The sequence below is a fragment of the Cannabis sativa genome, chromosome 4 (genome assembly GCF_029168945.1).
Source record: "Cannabis sativa cultivar Pink pepper isolate KNU-18-1 chromosome 4, ASM2916894v1, whole genome shotgun sequence".
NCBI lineage: Eukaryota > Viridiplantae > Streptophyta > Magnoliopsida > Rosales > Cannabaceae > Cannabis > Cannabis sativa.
Genome location: NC_083604.1, coordinates 10,122,433 through 10,137,307, shown reverse-complemented (window position 1 = coordinate 10,137,307; position 14,875 = coordinate 10,122,433). Strand labels below are relative to the sequence as shown.

Here is a 14,875-nt window from a genome sequence, read left to right as displayed (position 1 = left end):
CATTCCATAACTGAAACTTCCTAATCTTTGGAATTCATTGTCCAAAATCATCATATATAGCCCTTTGTTCACCACCATCATCACTATAGAGGATGGCTCTACCGACGTGTGAGGTTATTTCTGCATTTGAAGCTCTTTCTTTTTCTTCATCATCATCACCTCCCACCAACATCTCCATGTAAGTCCTTTCTTAATTTCTTCTGTTAGTTTCTTTTTTTTTTCCTAACTTATATTGTGTTCTATGATCTATCATTTGTTTTCATTAGGATTTGTTTGATCAATATATGTTTTCAATCTCATAATTAAAATTAAATGAACTTGACCTTATGATTCAACATTATGGGTTATTGTTTTGTAGGTTCACAGAGTGGGTTGGGACGATAGATGAGACAAAGATAGTTTGTAAGGATGATATGGTTTGTATACTTATGCTATTATCTTTGTCTCTAATATTATTATTATTCCTTTTTTTAGACAAAAATTTTGAGATTGTGTGCAGTGTGTATATGTTTAATTGTTTTTAATTTCTTATAAAAAATATTTTGATAAATTAATTTTTGTGATCATATTGTCTTCTGCACTACCGAAGCTGGTATTTAAAAAAAAAAGTAATTACCTTCTTAATTCTCTCTCTATATTTAATCATATTGCATTGTTTAGTACTAATATTATTTTTTTTCAACTGTCGTAGGCTTTGAGACTCTTGGAAGCTACTTATAGATTTTTGTGGCATTCTCCCTGCATTATTTCTATGTTCTTTTTTTTTCATTATTTTGAATTTATTTAATTTTTTATTTTTTCTATTTTTTTATGTTATTACTAATGAAAGATTATTAATTAATTATAATTTAATTCTAAAATTTAATGTTTGTATTAGTATTTTTTTAATTAATTATCATTCATTATCAATGGTGACCTTTCATTTGTTATAACTCCCACTATTATTATTATTATTATTATTATTATTATTATTATTATTATTATTATTATAGCATATTTTCTTAATAACTAATCTCATACCTATTATATATACCAGGGGCGGACCCACATTGTAGCGAGGGGGGGCAGTCGCCCCCCTGAAAAAAAAATCGAGAAAAAAATGTATATGTATTTTAATTAGTTACAACATATATTTGTATTAAAAGATGATATTTATAGATATAATAGTAACCTTGGTGTAATGGTTAATGTAGTTGGTAAATAGGTTAGAGGGTAAAGGTTCAAACTCCACTAACTACACTTAATATTTTCTTTTTAAATTTATTTACGCCCCCCCTCACGTTAAATTCTGGGTCCGCCACTGATATATACCTCTATATATGTATAAAATTAGAAAAATTCTATTGTTATGTATTACCTATAATATGCATTAATATAAATTATTTTACAAATCAATATATAAACTCTTAAGTGGCAGCCTATCTTTCTTTCTTTGCAATTTTTTAATTTTTCGTAATTTATACTCTTAATCTATATATTATCCTAACAATAACCACAATTATAATTAATATTCAATTATATCTTATAATAATAAATATGACAATCAGTTATAAAAACCGTAACATATATATGTCTTTACATATTCTATATAAAAGTGTGTATACATATTAATAATTGAAGGAAAAAAAATAATAACGAGAATTATAAATAGTATTAATATATCACCATAATAATTAATAAAAAAATATATTAAATACAATTTCTAAAATCATAAAGAATAAAAAATAACCTATGATATTCTAAAAGCAATAATCATACGATTTTTAATAATCATCAATATCTTTTTAATGATAATAATTATAATACAATTTTAGTTACACCTCTTGAGTGTTGGGATGACATTTCATTTATCACTGTATTCTATTTTTTTTCCCTATATATATGTACATGCATTTGTGTTTTTTTTGTATAATTTTATTTATGTTTGGTCTAAAGTATATACACTAATATAAATAATTTAATATTTTTATAAATATTTATAATATTAGTTGAGTTGATAAAATCTATATATTTATATATAAAATAAGAAAGCTCAAATAAGTCAAGTAATATTTTATTTTAGTTTTAAAAAAAGTGTGAGAGTTTCATATATATTTTTGTTAAAAAAAATAATTTTTTATGTTATGAACTCTATCACATTATTGTTGTTGTCTTTTAATTTATTTTTTGTAATAATCATATGACACAAAAATAAAAAATAAAAATAGTTGTGGTATGTATTGTTCCGTATATATTTTCTATATAAGGATTATAAAAAATATAAAACAAATTAAAAACAAATAATAATTAATTGATGAACAATTATACTATAAGTGATGATTTAATACATGTGTATATATATAAATATAAAATGAGTTTCAAAAATATTATATTATATGAAAAATAAAAAAGTACTAAATTGAAAAATTCTTCACTCATATTACATATATTTTTAAATATTAAACTAATAAATAAATATGAAATTAATATATTTTTGAATGTAAATATATATAATTTTCTTTAAATATTTCAAAATCGCGCGAAGCGCGGCTTTGTTTCCTAGTTTTGAAATAAAATACTACATATATTTAATTTAAAAATAAACATTTAATCCGATCTAATTAATTTTTTTCTTTAAATCTAAGTCGACCTGATTCAATTTAATTAATAATAAAATTTAAAAAATTATCATCCAATCACATTTAATCTAATTATACATTTAATCTAATTATGTTACTAATTTGGATGTATCAATTTTTTTAGTTGAAGTTGAATTCGACACTTAATTTTTAATATATACTAAAAACAAATAAGTAAAATGTAGTTAGGGTGGGGTTTGGTAAACTAAACCTAACAATGTAATGAGTAGAGAGAGAAAGAGAGGGAGGTGAAGGTGGTAATTTGAGTTAAGAGAGGAAAAGGAAGAAGGGTAATGTAATGATGATATAGAGAGGGTAAAGTTAAGGAAGAGAGAAGTTGTATTGTTGTAATGAATAATGATAATGATTAGGTTTGTTAAAACCAAGGGTATGGAATAGAGATGCGGTGGGTAATGATTTCAGCTACATAGGGAAGACAAAGTTTGGTCTTTTGGCTATTTTGGTATCATAATCATCATCATCATCACACCGTCATGGATTCCCTTCTTTTACGTGTATTTGCCTCCTCGCTTCATCCTTCTCACTAATTTTCTTCCCCATTCGTGTGCTTAACTAAATTGCCTCTTCTTTTATTCAAGGTATTAAATTGCCTTTTTTGAATCTCTCCACTTTTTTTTTTCTTAACGTTTTAATTTGTTCTCTTTCCCTTTTCCAAAGAAATTATGAATGTTTATTCATTTCATGTAAGAGCATCAATAAGAAAATCAGTAATAGAGTATTATGAAGAGTGTATATATATTTCTTAGTTCATATTTATAAAATTAAACTTGAATAGTAGTTTATAAGACCATTTTTAATAAATGATATATATTTTAGATTAAATTTGATCTAAAATATATCATAAAATTATATTTAATCCAATTTTGATATTTGTACTCTAATGCACTAGCATTAATATATTAAAAATATACAAAATAATTAATTTTATTTATGTTATTTTAATATCTTATAAATATTTATTCAAAAAAAAAACATCTTATAAATATAAAAATATTTTTCAATAATGAATAGTATTAATGATTAATGAGTATAAAAAATATAATTAAAAAATGTGATATTTATTGTAGGTTAAAATTTAGCTTATGCTATCTTTTGGGCTAAATTTAGCATGAGTTTTAACTTATGAACTTATGCCAAATTTAACATATATTTTACATTACTATTGGAGTTAAATTTTAGCAAAATATTTTAAAAAATAACAATACATCACATTTGTAGATCTCTATTGAAGATGCTCTAATGTGGTCTAAATTTAGCACATGCTAAAAATTGTGCCAAATTTAATATAAAATATAGCATAAACTAAATTTTACACTACAATAATTATCACTTTTTATTTATTTTTTATCACTCTGTTAATATAATTAATAACTTTTATCAAAAAAATATAATCGAAACTTTTTACATTCTATTTATTTGTTTAATAGGTTTTTATACACATTCAATTAATGTTTAATGCTTTACATATTTTTATGGAAAATAAAATTAATTTTACTCATAATACATTAAAGTAGAATGGCAAAATTTAAGTCAAATATAACATTCACTTATTTTTAACCAAAATTAGTATAAATTTTATACCATCTATAGGACATAGTCTAATATAGATGCAAAATTAAAATATAACTCACAGAGTCAAAAATGTACTCCAACAATATATTAAAAGGTGATACAAATTTTACATCATAACAAATGTTGTGTCAAATTTATATTACTATTTGCTATGATGCAAAATTTGTATCATCTTAAATACACAACTTTATTATTTACTTTTATGTCACTTTTATTATTTTATTAGTATATTTAGCTATACCATTAATTATAAACTATTTATTTTTTTTTATTCTTTTACATAATTTTATTAATGATAAAATTATTATTCTTTTATACTTTTAATAAAAATATTAAACTTAGCACCAAGTTTTATAATTGTGTGTGTGTGTTTTTTTTTTTTTTTATAGAAACTTATAATTGTGTTTTGAAACACAATGCTAAAGATTAATGTAAATATATCACTTTTTTTTTCCAAAGCACAATTTTTACATTTTCTTTTGTGATTGGGCTGTTTTAGGCCTGGCCTACTTTATACAACTCATGGGCCTCATGGGTCTGCTTTGTAAGTAGAAACATAAATGGTAATGCAATGATATGTCTAATTAGTAATTACTTTGCTCCTAAATAACACGATCTTAGAAAACTCAATTGAGGTGCATGACAAATCCCACCTTCAACTTTATACAAAGCTAATAAGCCGAAAGTATAATATTAAGAAAAATTATTTGATTTAGATTATTTTAAATCAATCCATAGCTATATTAGGAAAGACTTAGAGAATGTTTGGTTCTATTTTCAGTTTTTAATTTTTATAATTGTGTTTTCAAAAATAAAAATTATAAACAGTTTTTATCATTTTAAAAATTTGATTGTGTTTGGCTCAGGTTTTTTAAAACTATTTTAAGTTTTTTTTACAAAAAAAAAAAAAAATCAATATTCTGCACCATACCATAACATGAACCCATCTAACCTTAGACCGAACCCAAATCACAGATCTTGAGCCCGGACCCCGAACCCGAACCCGTTTTGGGGTCTGGGTTTGGGGTCTAGGTCGGGGTCTGAGTCTAGGTCCTGGTATATGCTATGTTGTAGGAATTGTTAGTCGTTACCAATCTACTCCAAGTTTTGAACACTGGATAGTTGTAAAATACATTCTCAAGTATCTTAGGAGAACGAGAGATCGCATGCTTGTATATTTCAGTTGAGAGTTAAATCCTATTGGATATGCTGATTCAGATTTTAAATCAGACAAAGATAGTAGAAAATCTACATTTGGGTCAGTATTCACTCTTAGTGGTGGAGTTGTAGTCTGGAGAAACATTAAGCAAACTAGTATGGCAGATTCATTTATGGAAGTTGAATATATATCAGCTTGCAAAGCAAGTAAGGAAGCGATTTGGTTGAAGAAATTCTACACTAATTTGGAAGTAGTTTCAGAAGTAGAAAAAATACTGGTTCTCCATTGTGATAACAGTAGAGCGGTGGCCAACTTCAAGGAACACAGAAGCCACAAAAGAGGCAAGTTGTAATATCCCAAAAAATATAATTATGTTTAATAAGGAATATTTTATTAAATATAGAATATTATGTATTTAAAGCATAATGGGTGAGGTTCATAACAAGCTAATTATGTAATAATTAGAGATTTTAATAAAAATAAATAAATAAGCGTAATTTATTAATTAAGAAAATTTTATCAGACTATGTGGGTAAAATAAATCATATTTGTGAAATAAAATATTTTCAAGTCTGACAACAATGGAAACCCAATTAATTATGTCACGACAATATTAGTGGATATTTTAGTGTTACCGTAAAGATTTATGTTATGGTTGGAATTATGGGGAAAAGAGCCTTATTTAATAAATGACCAATTTACCCATAAAGATTAATGTTGGGTTTTAGTGTGAGGAAGGGCAATTTGGTAATTGCCATGTGTTTCATTTATTAATGTTTTGAATTATTTCATTAGTTATTATCCTATTATTTTATTTGATTTTAATTAATGATAAGTTAGTTATGAGTTTTGTAGAAAAATCAAGAATAGACTAAGTTATCCTCCTCTCCTCTTTTATTTTCCTTCATTTGGCCCAAAAAAACCAGAGGAAGAACCAAGTTTTCCTCCTCTTTTTCTCTTCAGTTTCTCAACAATTAAGCAACCCTAGGAGCTACAAAAAGGTTGGGGTAAGCTTCTAAGATTCTTCTGCATGTTTTTCTAAGTTTAAAGTTAGGTTTTAAGAGCCTCAATGGTGATTTTGGGTATGGGATTTTCTAGCAGTATTGGAGTTGTTTTTATTATGGTTTAGCTTAGAATTTAAGTTTGTTTAGTGTTAGGTTATTTCTGGTTGTGTTGGAATTTTAAGCTTGAGTTTTAAAAACTCAAAGCTTGAGCTTCAATAGTGATTTTATAGTTTTGGTGTCTTTGTGATTTCTAAGTTCATATATATGTCATAAATGTGATTTTAAGCTATTCTGGAAAGTTTGGTTGAGATTGGATAGGTTTAGGAGAGGTTGGTTTTGAAAAACCTGAGTCTGAGTATTCCTGCAGAAAAGAAACAGTTAACCGTTTTTACAATACTGTAAAAATGGTGGATCATTTTTCCCAATAAAAACCCAAGAAACAATGAGCTGTTTTTGGTGATTTTCTAGCAATTATATTTTTGTGTATTATCGATAATTAAGGTATTTCTACGCTATTTATCGATAGATGAACTTCTTGTTTTGAGTTTAAGTCCTATAATGAATTAAAATGAGTTGTTTATCAGATTATCATTGTTGTGACATAATATGCTCGGGATCATCGGGTATTTTTCACTTGAGTTAACCAGCATGCAGAATTTGGACTTGAAGTAAGAAAAGTACATTCGTACCACATATCATGTCAAGATATGATATGGTTATTCTCATCTACGAATCGATTATTATCGAGTATAAGATACAGTAATTAACATTTTGAAAGAAAGAGTCATTACTCTATATTGAAACTATTGTTATGTTTCTTACTTGTTGGTTACCTCATTAGGTAATGACAGTGAAATTGGATGCCTGACTAGGCTTATCAGGGTTGCTTTATTAGGCAACAATGAGAATGGTTACTTTATAAAGTAACGATAATAACTTGTCTTATTAGACAAATACATGTGTAATATTGGATGCTTGTATACTTGAGATTATCTATGTTAGTTGTCTGCTATTATATGGGTTTATCTGGATGGTTGATATCTGATTATGGTTTCATGATTATGTTTGGTTATATTTGAACTTGAATGTATGCTGTTATGCTTTTGCTTTTCTTGTTGAGTCTTTGTGACTCATGAGTGCTTTGTGGTGCAGTTAAGGAAAGGATGAGTCAGAGGTTTTCCTCGACAAATGTACATATCTACTTATCCGGTCGGCGGTGTCATGTAATCAGGGTTTTGGTTGGTGGCATCTCTAAAAATATAAGTGTTAGTTGTAAACTTTTAACGAAATTCTTGTAAATATTTTTAAGGGGATCCTCAACCTTAATATTTTGTATAACGCTAAAATAAATTTTATGTTTTAATTATTTATTAAATTTTAATTAAATCACAATTTTTGTAAAATCATTAGTTTATTATTATAAACTAATTTGTAAAAGCACACATGTGGCATCCTTAAGAATCAAGGTGTTACACAAGTATGTTAAGAGAAAGTATCATCTACTAAGAAATATAGTACAGAAATGTGATGTGACAGTCTTGAAGATTCCGTTGGAACATAACCTCGCAAATGCTTTCACGAAGACAATACTAGCAAAATATTTATGGGTCATATAACTTATATGGGATTAAGGGAGATGCCCAATTTACTTTTAGGACAAGTGGGAGATTGTTAGGATTTATGCCTTCAAAACCATATAAAAACATTTTTGATTATAAATAAGAGTTGAATATTTTCATATATACTTGTTTGTTAATTAATATTTAATATTTAATAATTTATATATAAATATCGCAAAAATTTCTTATTCATATATGAGGCTGTAACTTGTAGTTGTATGGAGAATTAAGATCACTTAGCCATGAATAAAATAATCAACAACATATTAAAGTTTAAGAATCTTTAATCAACAGTTGCTAGTAGGTTCACTAATATCCATTTTGGAGCAAGTAATCTCGATTTGGATTACTGATGTAGAATGACATCTAAGTGAATGTGCTGTATATAATAAAAACTATATATGATAAGGACCGGTATGAATAAAGCTATCTTTATCAAACTTACCGTTTACTTTAAAGACCTAATTCATATCATAAAGATGATCAATAGTAGATCGACCTAAATCTTCAGTAATCATGAACTCATGTTCATGTTATTAGTTTCTTTGATTCCCTCGTAAAGTTTCTTAGATAAAATGATTCTTACAACTTCTGTTTTAAGAATCTAATAATGTGGATGACAGGTAACACGATCTACAATTATAGAATCCTGACTTTCCTAACAAATAGATAGTTGGTTCCCTTTATGTGTTAATTCTAAAATTGAAAAGTTGAGCGCAAATTTATATTGAATCTAAATTATACTTTCACTAGTGAATTAGCGATACTAAAAGATAAATTAGTAATTATAAGGGTAAAACAGTAATTTGATTAAAACTAATTACGAATCAACACTAGGAGGGCTAATCACTGAAATTGATTATATTAATGGATACTGCAGTAAAACTCGGTAAATATAATTCTATAATTACTAAGAGTTTAATATTATATTTGTAGTGAAGTAATCATGAAATTAATAAACATGGTTATTTGGTTGATGAGATTTAATAAATAATATAGTTTATTGGAACTTAGAATTGTAGGTCCATAGTCCCCGAATCGCCAGCTTGAAACACTGTCAAGGGGTGGGATAAGTGGGATAAAAGTTGTATATGAAAGTTCAGAAAAATCTATTTTGAATTGTTAAAATAACAATCATTTATTTTGTAGTAAATAATTTATTTTTCAAATTAATAAAATAGTGGAAAGACAAAAGTTGTCAGGACAAAAGGTACATCCCTTGTCTTAATTTAGACAGACGGAGACGGAGGCACCACATGCACTATGTCTATACACAATGCATGCACCCCCACTATTGTAGAGTGTCCCATTGGTTTTGTCTTTTTGGGTTAATTAATTCAATAGATAAATATTTAAATTTTAAAAGTAGTTGAGATATTCTCTCAAGGGATTGGAAGATTCCCTTAATCGGTTATAAGATATAAATATATAAAATCGAATTCGATTATATTATTTATTCAAATAATTAAATATAATTTAATAAAAAAGTTTAAATTTAATAATTAATTAAATAAAACTATTATTAGTTTTTTTTTTTTTTAATATACCGTATAACAAAGTTTTATATAGTTTTTTAATATAGAATTTTTACGTAATTTTTCTAAAAGCCTAAAAAGATTTTTACCAGTATACCTTTCCCTATCTATCACAAAAAAGAAATAGTTCTTGCTCATGTGTTGAGATATGATCAAGAACTTCATATACATTATTATTCTACTATCCTACACTAGTCCTTGTGTGTGGTAGAAGGTTTGGAAGATCAAGGTGTGAGTTTTGTCACCACCGTTCCAAGGATACAACCTACGAAAAGAATTAAGGATATCCTGATAGACTTCGTGTTGGGATTTTATGCCCTAAATAAAACCCATTACAATCTAATCTGATTTGTTATCAATAAAATATTAGAAGTGATTTATGTTTACATATGTTGTTTTCATGTTTATGGTTTAATATATATACAAAATCTGTTAAGTCCAGAACATATAGTCATTTACAATCACAGTGATGTCAACACAGTGGAATGTGATTGTGATTATATGCTTCGAAAGACAAAGCCCTGTTTCATCAGTGCATTGGATTTACACTGATGTGATAATCAACGATGAAGTGTACTTACACTTTGTATAAGTGTTATGTTCTTTCCAGAACATTAGCAAAGTATACTAGTTTCGAATCTATGGAGTATACATTGGACTGGACCGATATTGATCTTGGTAAAGATATTATAATACTTACCGTTGTATCTTTCTAAGTCAATATCACTAGTTGATCTTAGATCAAAAATCTTAATCGTGATATGCTTAGGTTCAATCTCAAGAGTACTATTCGTGTTCTTTGATTTGTTAGTTAAGCTTACTTTTGGGTCAGGGTGATACGTACATTTTGGGAACATGGTAGTATGATTGAGTGGGAGCGCTAAACATAGATATGGAATCTATAGCTTCTATAGGTATTTAGAAGTAAAATGATGATTCCCTTCGAGCTTGGTTAAATAGATGTAAATGGAAGAGCTCTTTAAATAGATGTAAATGGAAGAGCTCTTGTTTCAGTGATTATATTTTAGATCACCGAAATATCATTTACAAGTAGCTAAGTGTTTTAAGGATCAAAATACATTGAGGGGTGAAACGGTAAATTTGTTCCTACTCGGTGTAAATCATCTATATAGAGGATCTTTGATTATTGAGATTATAACGATGGTTAAATGTGATAGTGTATCTATATGGTGGAACATATAGAGCGTTCCATATGACTGAGAGTGCAATTCCAAGTTCTAAGAGTGGATGCAACAAGGAATTAATAAGTTAGGGAATTTACTCGGTAAATTCTAGTTCAGCTTATTAGAAACTCAGTAATATAGGCTCATGGTCCCCATTCTAGTTGAGACCATACTGCTTGTAAGACTCAGATGATTGATTAATTAATCAATTATAAATTTTAAAATTAGACTATGTCTAGTTTATGAATTTTCACTAAGCAAGGGCTAAATTGTGAAGAAAAGAGATTCTAGGTTTTATTTATTAATTGAAAGACTTTATTATGTCTAATTAATAAATATATTAAATGACAATATTATTTAATAATTTATTTTAGTTATTAAATAATTAGTTTTGGCATTTAAATGGTTAGAATTGGAAAATTAGCGTTTTTGAGAAAATAGAAATGAAAATTGTCAAAATTACAAAATACCAAAGTGGGGCCCATTAACTCATGGCCGACCACTTAATGAGATTTTTTTCAATTAATATTTTCATTATTTTAATGTCCAATAATTCCTAACCTAAACCTAGTGGTTACCTATAAATAGATAGTGGTGGCTCACACTTATTAAGAGATTGAAAATCAGAAATTTTGCCTTCAGAAAAATTGAGCCTCCTATCCTATAGTCTATAGCCGAACCTCTCTCTCCCTCTTTTCTTCTTCAATTTTTCGAAACCTTGAGTGATAGAGTGAGTGCCCACACACACATCAAGTGGTATCTCAATCATAGTCTGGAAGATTATGAAGAATCCAAACTAAAGAGAAGGACATTCAGGCTCAGATTTTGGTGATACTCTGCTATAGAAAGGATACAAGGGCTAGAGATCTGAGCGGAAGGAGACATATGATTCCGCTGCACCCGATGCAAGATTTCCTAAACTTTATATGTGTTTATTTCATTGTTTTAGAAATTCATATCAGGATGTTAATAAAACATACTTGTTAGTAAATCTAGATCCTGGTTAAATATTTCCAACACTTCGAGAGGTAAATGTTCTTTTCATCTATTTACTTTCAGTTTAATATATATACATATGGTGATCTTGGCATATGGTATAATGATTATCAGAAACAACTCTTCCGATGTGTACCCGATTTAGTACTATAAAATCAAAAAAGTACAATCAATACTTATTAGAAAGGACAACCATCAGTGCGCATATCAATGTCCATTTTTTGAAGCAAGGTAATAAATGCTTGAAATACGAAAGGGTAGCCGGATCTTCTTACCTCGTGATCAATCGGAATAAGGAAGACAACGAGATCTAGACAAATGTCACCCATTCAAGCACCCCAGAGGTCGAATAAGTCCACATATGAGCAAATAGTTCCCACGCGGACTTGGGGGGCAAATATTATCCTAATTTTGTACAAGATGACGTGGCATCAATATGAATGACATGTGAAAAACATTCTCATACTTGTACAGACGGTATCTCCCTTAATGTACCGTTCATGGTGATTCATGTCCAAGAATGAGTCTAAAGATCGACATGGAAAATCCAAACAGGTAAAATATTACCATTCGAGTAGCTTCTAGCGTGATAGTGAAGCCCGCACAGGGTGAAAACGACTGAAGCACAATTTTTAGGAATTTTTTCCATAAATATCTCCCATTTAAATCTCTACTTTGATGGGGTTAACAAATATTAGGAAATTAGTTTTGTTTCCCTTTTATTCTTATTTTTTCAAGGAAACTAATTTAATGTATTTCTTCTCCTCCATAATTAGTTAAGCCAATTCACTACTAAGGGATCCGAATTCTAATTTTCTAAACAACCATTATGCTGTCTAAATAATTGTAAACTTTTCCTTAAGATTATTAAGAACATCACTTGGCTAGCTCCTCGTGATCTTGATAATTCTTCGAAGTAATACAAGTAAAAGGAGAGTAGATTATTACCATAATCATAGGGCTGAACCTCTTATAAATTTTGGTGTTATTATTTTTTAAATATATTAATTATCATCTATTATTTCATCACTTTGATTGACTCAGTATCGTTGACTAAAAATGAGGTCAACATAGTTCCTCTTTTTAGTATTTTAGGATGAATAATTAGCATTTTTGTCCTTGAACTTTTGATACTACCTGATTTTACTCCCTAAAATATACGACTTGTTAAAAAATTTCCCTTAAAATATAACAGTTACATAATTATGCTCCTTCTATTAGATTATGTTTATTTTACTGTTGAAAATTAGTATTTTTACCCAATAAACTTTGACTAATAAATTTTTTTTGCCTCATTTATTAAAAAAAATTAATTTTAAAAATTATAATGCTATATTATTTCTGAAAAAATTAATAAAAATTATTGAAAAATCTAATAAAAATATTAAATTAATTTAAAAATATTAAGTTCACTTAAAAAACCTAAATTATTCCAAAAAAATATTTTTCAAATTTTATTTTATTTATAAATACGTATCTTAAAAAATCAAACTAAAATTATTGAAAATTCAATAAATAATTTAAACAAATTAAGATTTTTTAAAGAAAAAATCAAGCGTATTTATTATTATAAACTTATATTATAAAAATAAAGAGAAATAATTAAATTCAATAAAAATATAACATTATTTTGAAAAAAAAGTTAGAAATTAAACTAAAAAAATCATATGTTTACTTAAACAAATCTAGATTTTTAGAAGAAAAAGATAGACTCAAACTTGTTCTCGCAAAATTTAATTTTAATAAAAATTGAATTTTTAATATATTTTTATATCTCAATGGATGTTTTAATAATAAATAAATAATTTTGTTAGATTTCTTAATTAGTTTTAAAATTTATTTTTTTTTATTTTTTTAATTATTCAAAATGATTTTTTTTTTTTAAAAAATCTAAATTAATTTTCTAAGATTTACTAAAAATAATATTAAAAGAATGTTGAATCTTTTTTATTTTTATTTTGAGGAATATAATTTGATAGTTGTCAAAGTTTAATAAAAGAATAATGAAACGAGACGAGACGTAACAAAAAGACTAAATTTCTGGGGAGGTAAAAATTTAAGGAATTTTTTTTAATAAATCGCTGAATTAATATTGTCGAAAATTCAAAGTCAAAATGAATGATTATTAAAAATTAAAAACAGAGAGTGAAAAATTGAAAGAATAATTAGCATTTTTACCCCTTGAACTTTCGACATTATCTTATTTTGCCCCATAAAATATACGGCTTGTTAAAAATTCATCCTAAAATATAACAATTACATAATTATGCCCATTCTGTTAGGTTTTGTTATCTTTACCGTTAAAAATTAACATTTTTATCTCGTGAGCTTTGACCTTGCTCTCTTTTATTAAAAAAATAATTTTAAAAATTATAATATTCTATTTTTTAAGCAATTATAATATTCTATTAATTTGAAAAAAATAATAAATTTTTTAAAAAACCTGAAAAAATATAAAATTAATAAAAAAATATTAATTTTACTTAAAAAAAATTAAATTATTTCTAAAAAATATTGTCAAACTTTATTTTATTTATAAACTCGAATCTTAAATAATTAAACTAAAATGATTGAGAATCTAATATATAATTTAAATAAACTAAATTTTTTTGAAGAAAGAATCAAAATTATTTATGTTTATATACTCATATCTTAACAAATAAAGAAAATAATTAAAAATATAAAAATTATTTTGAAAAAAAGTTATAAATTAAACTAAAAAAATGTTATATTTACCTAAATAAATTTACATTTTTTGAGAAAAATAAAATATACTCAAGTTTATTCCCGTAAATTTAGTTTTTATAAAAACTAAATTTTAATATTTTTTTTAATATCTAAATGATTTGTTTGATAAAAAATAAATAATTCTTTAAATTATTTAATTATTTTTAAAATTTTTGTTTATTTTTTAATTTTTTTTAATCATTTAAAATAAGTCTTCGTCAGATCTATATTAATTTTTAAGATTTTTTTTTTTTTTTAAAAAATATTGAATCTTTCTCATTTTTATTGGGAAATTTAATTTTCTATACTTAAAAAACCTTAATATTTTATTCTTAAACCAATATATTTTAAACTAAAAAAAACATGACACTTTTTTCAAAACTCCAAAAATACCCCTCATAACTCAAACCCTTTCTCTCTCCTTCCCTCAAACTCTCTCT

The 14,875-nt window shown here is 26.1% G+C and overlaps 1 long non-coding RNA gene across 1 annotated transcript; it reads left to right on the top strand.

Annotated features, from left to right (window-relative positions):
- Positions 1–5,975: 5,975 nt before the first annotated feature.
- Positions 5,976–8,114, top strand: LOC133037450 (uncharacterized). Its single transcript, XR_009687571.1, has 2 exons — positions 5,976–6,377; positions 7,527–8,114. It is a non-coding gene; the product is annotated as an uncharacterized LOC133037450 (long non-coding RNA).
- The last annotated feature ends 6,761 nt before the right edge of the window (positions 8,115–14,875 follow it).